The following is a 6675-nucleotide window of genomic DNA, read 5'->3' as shown; positions in this document are numbered from 1 at the left end:
CAACACTCTTGAGAGTCCCTTGGACTGCAAGGAGATCCAACCAGTCCATTCTAAAGGAGATCAGCCCTGGGACTTCTTTGGAAGGAATGATGCTAAAGCTGAAAATCCAGTACTTTGGCCACCTCATGTGAAGAGTTGAATCATTGGAAAAGACTCTGATGCTGGGAGGATTGGGGGCAGGAGGAGAAGGGGGACGACAGAGGATGAGATGGCTGGATGGCATCACTGACTCGATGGACGTGAGTCTGAGTGAACTCTGGGAGTTGGTGATGGACAGGGAGGCCTGGTGTGCTGCAATTCATGGGGTCGCAAAGAGTCGGACACGACTGAGCGACTGATCTGATCTGATCTGATCTGGTAGTGTGATGGATGTTAACCACACTGGTGCTAAACATTTTGTAACATATGCATTCAGTAATCCCCACTTACCTGTAGTTTCCCTTTCTGATGGTTCAGTTATCACCTGAAAATAGCAAATGGAAAATCCCATAAATAAATAAATTAATATGTTGCAAACTGTTCACTGTCCTGAGTAGGGTGATGAGATCTTGCACCTTCTTCCTTCCTCCAACCTGGTGTATGGATCAACCCTTTGTTCAGTGTATGCAGTTGTAGGTGCTACTCACCATTCATTGCTTAACAACCGTCCTCAGTTACCAAACTGACTGGACATTGCCGTGCTTGTGTTTAAATAACCCTTATGTTACTTAAGGGCTTCCGTGATAGCTCAGTTGGTAAAGAATCCACCTGCAATGCAGGAGATTCCGGTTTGATTCCTGGGTTGGGAAGATCCACTGGAGAAGGGATAAGTCACCCACTCCAGTGTTCTTGGGCTTCCCTTGTGGCTCAGCTGGAAAAGAATATGCCTGCAATGAGGGAGACCTGCGTTTGATACCTGGGTTGGGCAGATCCCCTGGAAAAGGGAAAGGCTACCCATTCCAGTATTCTGGCCTGGAGAATCTCATGGGCTGTGTAAGTTGATGGGGTGGCAAAGAGTCGCATATGACTGAGTGACTTTCATTTTATGGTACTAATAATGGCCCCGCAGCACAAGAATAATGATGCTTGCAATTCAGATATTCTCTTACTGTGCCTAATTTGTAAATTAAACTTCATCACACATAGGTATTGGAGAAGGCAATGGCACCCCACTCCAGTACTCTTGCCTGGAAAATGCCTTGGACGGAGGAGCCTGGTAGGCTGCAGTCCATGGGGTCGCAAAGTGTCGGACACAATTGAGCGACTTCACTTTCACTTTTCACTTTCATGCATTGGAGAAGGAAATGGCAACCCACTCCAGTGTCCTTGCCTGGAGAATCCCAGGGAAATGGGGAGCCTGGTGGGCTGCCGTCTATGGGGTCGCACAGAGTCGGACACGACTGAAGTGACTTAGCAGCAGTAGCAGCAGCACACATAGGTATGTATAGGAAAAAGCAGTTTGTAATAGGATTTGATACTGTCCATGGTGGCAGGTATTCTCTGGGGTCTTGGAATGTATCTTCTGAGAATAAGGGGAGACTGCTGTATATCAAATGATTATGTTGTACACATGAAATGAACATACTATTATATGTTAATTGTAGCTCAATTAAAATAAAAGGATTAGGGAATAGAGACAATGGCTGGAGGGGCATATATGGTCAGAGACCCTCTCTTCATGGGTGAGACAGAAGTCGTTGAAGTACTGGAAGATGAAGTGTTGGCCTCCTCCTTAAAGTGTTACGATGGTAAATCTCCTTAGTATGGGGACCAAAGTGGATTACATCTGGAGAATCTCACCAGAAAATAATTCAGAAATCCTCAGGGCATCAGGAAATGAATTTAGTCCTAAGCCATGCCGGTTCCAGAAAGCTACAGGTTGGAGTCTTCACCCTAGCCTCCTCCAAACTGCCTCACTTTCTTCCAGTGAAGGACTCTTAGGACAGAGAGAAGTTCTTCACTATTAACCTGTGTTCCAGGGACTAAGGCACTCCATTTCTGTAACACACAGTTTATATTCTTCTTACTTCTCACTTGACACTTTTTCTACCATCCTGTAAATAATCTTGCGCTTTTGGTATTGGTGAGGTTTCGTACAGATGCTTCATTGGTTGTATTGTTTACCCAGCCTTCAGCCCATCGTCCTATGGTGGGAGGAGGCAGATTCAGTTTTAGCTTCAGTCTGCCCATATTGACCATACCATTCAGGCATCTGCCTTCCTTCTACGTGAGGAATACCACTTTCTTTAAAACATGTATTTTGTGTGATGCGAGGATTTCCATGGGCTTTCTCTTCTACTGTCTCTTATGGGAAAAATTCCTACAGTAATCATTCTGGTAAATTCATATAAAAATTCCTACAGGAATCATTCTGGTAAATTCATATAAAAGATGATTTTGGATTTCTAGTTGGATTCTATAATTCACTGTCTTCTGGGTTTCAATATCTTGATTCTTTCTTTGTCCTTGTAGCTCTTTGCCTCTGAAAAGTGATATTTAGCACTCATAATTCTTTGTGCTAAACCTCCCTGGCTGTTTCCACCAAACCCCACAAGTACCTTTCTGCTAAGAGTGTGGGTGGCATGGTGGCGTATTCTTGGTATTTTTACTGAATGTTTTGGTAAGCTAAGTTGGTTTCTTGTTACTATATACAAATATTACAGTTTATCAATTTTGGAAAAGTCCATATAGAAAAGCCTTACCAGGCACTCTATTTCCTAAAACTTGGAAAGTTATGCAAATTCATAGCCAAAAAGAACTCAAACTGGACTTTCCTGGTGGTACAGAGGATTAGAATTTGCCTGCCAATGCAGGTGCACAGGTTTTATCCCTGGTCTGGGGAGATTCCACATGCTGTGGATAACTGAGCCTGAGTGCCACAACTGCTGAAGCCTGGTGATCTAGGGCCTCTGCTCTTCAAAGTGAAGCCACTGTAATGAGAAACCTGTGTACCAGAATGAAGAGTTCTCACTTCAACTAGAGAAAGTGATCACATAGCAACAATGACCCAGTACAACCCCAAATAAATAAATTATAAAAAAGGGGATATGAGACTTCAAAACAAGTATCATTTTTTAAAAAAAAAGAACCCAAACTTCCTGTGTTTGATCATGAACATCTGTGAAATCCAGACAATAGAGCCAATCAGTCAATTAATTAACTTATTATTAACTTCCCTATAAGGTTGCCTGTCTCTGCAGTCTTTACTTGGATGGATGCCTCAAAGCCCCTGTTTCCTGGCCCTCTCTCATACTTTGATTTCTTTCCTTCCCTTCTCACAGTTAAGGCTACATCCTGCTACATACCCTGAGTTAATGTAGTGACATGTGTGTGTATGAACATTTAATTTCATCTTTAATGACTAATTTCTTTCTGCTTTGGGAAAGCAGCAATAAGTTACAGATCAGGGAGGTCCAGACTTCTTGGGCCACTGAGTCTCCTGGGAAAATCCTAGCAATTTGTCAGAACTAATACGTCCTGTCTCTGTAGCCTGACCCTCCTGCTCCTCCTCTGACAGGTTGTGCAGAGCAGTTGAGCTGTCTGAGTTCTACAGCATCCTTTGAGATCAGATCCAGAGGGCTCTCCTCTCATAAAGTGAAAGACTAATGAAGCTGTTTTCGTTTTTATGCAAAAGAACTCTTCCTGCTCATCTTCTTCCTGATGTCATATAGATGAGGCTGCAGTACTTTTTTAATTGCAGTTTTTCTTCCTGTGATGTTCCTGCGTGGTTTTTACTTGAAAAGCAGCCAAATGATAAATCACATATAAATATCCTGTCTCCTCTATCAGATCTGATAAGACTTAATAAGAAGCCACATTGCCTCCACCTTCTGGTATATTGTGGCTTGTCTTGTATATCTTTCAAGCCTGAGATTTGCAGAATTGGTTGTTATGTTAGCAACAAACTGCTTGTTTTTGAACATTAAATTTGCCTTATTAATTGCTGAAATCCTATGTTTTTTAAAAAATAGTTATTTACTTATTTTTATTTTGGACTGTGCTGGGTCTTTGTTGTTGCACAGGCTTTTCTCTAGTTGCAGCGAGCAGGGCTACTCTCTCTCAGGCTTCTTATTGCAGTGGCTCCTCTTGTTGCAGAGCTCGGGCTGTGTGGCTTGTGGGCTTCAGTAGTTGCAGCTCATGGGCTCAGTGGTTACTGCTCACAGGCTCTAGAGCACAGGCTCAGTAGTTGTGGTACACGGGCTTAGCTGCTCCAAGGCATGTGGGATCAGGGATAGAGCCTATGTTTCCTGCATTGGCAGGTGGATTCTTTACCACTGAGCCACCAGGGAAGCCCCTGAAATCTTGTATTTTTAAAGTGAAAATAGCAATAACCTAAGTAATGTCATAAAAATATTCCTTCTTATTTGAGGTAATTCCTTTTAAATGTCTAGCACAGTGCCGTTTAGTCTTTCAATAGACATTAATTGTGGTGGTGGTGGTTTAGTCGCTAAGTTGTGTCCAACTCTTGCGATCCTGTAGACTGTAGCCTGTCAGGCTCCTCTGTACGTGGGATTCTCCAGGCAAGAATACTCGAGTGGGTTGCCATTTCCTTCTCCAGGGGATCTTCCTGACCCAGGAATTGAACCCAGGTCTCCTGCATTGCAGGCAGATGATTTACTAACTGAGCTATGAGGGAAGCCCCCCTGACATTAGTTGAGCATCTATTAAATTATAGAGAGTGGCAACACAGAGCCAGTCTCCTCGAAATCTGGTTTGGGAGATTAAGTGGCACATAACAAAATGAGCTAAAAATTTCTGGGGAAGGAAAGAGACACTAGAGAGTCATACTCAGACTTTTCATGCTTCCACTTACAAGTGACACAGGTGACACCACCCACGTTTCATTGGCCGGAATGAATCACCGAGGACTAGAAAAATAACTATTTGATGAGTATTACTGTCTATGCCACATCCTTCAGTACAACTCTTGATAGCAGTGCTGTCAGTTTTTTCTTGCCTTGGAGAAGCTTCTGAGATACAGCTTTGTGCAGAAATTGAACGTGATCTGACCCTCCCTGAGTAGGATTTGAAAGCATTTTCTATGTGATTCCTTTGGCTGGTGTGTCTCTGACTCCTTTGGTAATAATTATCTTGCCGATTCTAGGTTCACACTCCCTGCTGAAATCAATTTTTCAGCAGACATCTTCACTGTTTATCCTTCCAAGATGGTGTCTGGGACAAGGGGGTTTCTTACTCTCCAGTGGCAGTGGGCAAGTGTCCTTGGTCTGCGTGTTCTCTGCTTAGAATCTGCTTGTTTTTGATTTAGTAGCTTTGATCTGGTCTGGTCTCTGGGCATCTGATTGCTGGACCTGTGGAGAAATGAATGAGGTCAATTCAGGGCCAAGCTCTTTGTTAGATGTTGCTGATCGTAGACTGCAAAGGGCTGAACAAGGATGATGGGCTGGACCTCAGTCAGCTCGTGACCTTGCTCTTTCCTTCCTGCCTTTGTGATAAAGTGGTCTTTGGTAAAGGAGCCTTTACTAATCCTGGTACATCATGCAAGGAACACAGATGGTGAGGTGGGTCTCCAATAGTTTGGTATAATATCTCAATTAATTATTTCCTTTTAAAGTTATATAAATCATTTTGAAATCAAAACTATTTTGTAATTTAGTCACTGATTGGTCCTAAGGGAATGTTGCTCATGCAAGGATGCTTAATTATTAACTTCCAAAGGAAAGAGATTAACTTAGCATCTTAAACTTCCATTTTCTAATGTGCAAACTGGGAATAATACTGCTACATTACAATGTTGTTGTAACATATTGTACTGCCTTACAATCCATCAGGCCAGTTAAAGTTGTCCTAAGTCAAAGAACAGAATTCTCTCTGCTCTTTATTTCTGCACTTCTCAATACAGAAACTATTGAGCGAAATGTTTTTTATAACAAAATTTTCTTCCTGTTACAGTCATGTGTGGTTTGGATTGAAAATGTGACAAATGGTAAATATATCAACATCCTGCCCTCTTGGCCATATCTGATTAAGACCAGAACATGAGACTTCACGGTCTTCACCTGTCAGTGAGCTCTGGTTTGTCAACTGTGTATTTGGATACACAGATATGTGCTGCATCTATATGGTTTTAGAACTGGCTGTCTCAGCACTGCTCTGAGAATGGAGTTACCTTTGTTTCTGGCTATTGGAATTTACTGCATTCATTGCAAAATGTCAAAGTTGTAGTGAACTGTACATCGCTTGTACCATTTAATAGTATTGAAATGTCATTACAACAAATGATGTAAATTGCATTGTGCTATTAAGCCCTCACAACAAGTTGAATTATGTTTTCAAAACAATTCTTTTTGATAGGGATGATTTGTGTAAAACACTTCTCAGTACCATTCATTCATTTACTCAACAGACATCGTTTTGCATTTTAAATTATCCAGGCACTGGGGATATGGGGTTGAATTAGACATAGAACTTTTACCAAGTATATTCCAGCTTATAAAGCAAAATGAGCAAGTACACAACTTAATTCATGACAGTGCACAGATGGCAAGATAGTTTCATGAGCAGTACAATGGTGGCACGGGCTTCCAGGGTGGCTCAGTGGTAAAGAATCCACCTGTAATACTGGGAAACATGGGTTTGATCCCTGGATCTGGAAGATCCCCTGGAGGAGGAAATGGCAACCCACTCCAGTATTCTTGCCTGGAGAATTCCATGGACAGAGGAGCCTGGTGGGCTACA

The sequence above is a fragment of the Bison bison genome, unplaced genomic scaffold (genome assembly GCF_000754665.1).
Source record: "Bison bison bison isolate TAMUID 2011002044 unplaced genomic scaffold, Bison_UMD1.0 scf7180017845551, whole genome shotgun sequence".
Classification (NCBI taxonomy): domain Eukaryota; kingdom Metazoa; phylum Chordata; class Mammalia; order Artiodactyla; family Bovidae; genus Bison; species Bison bison.
This window is presented reverse-complemented; position numbering follows the sequence as displayed.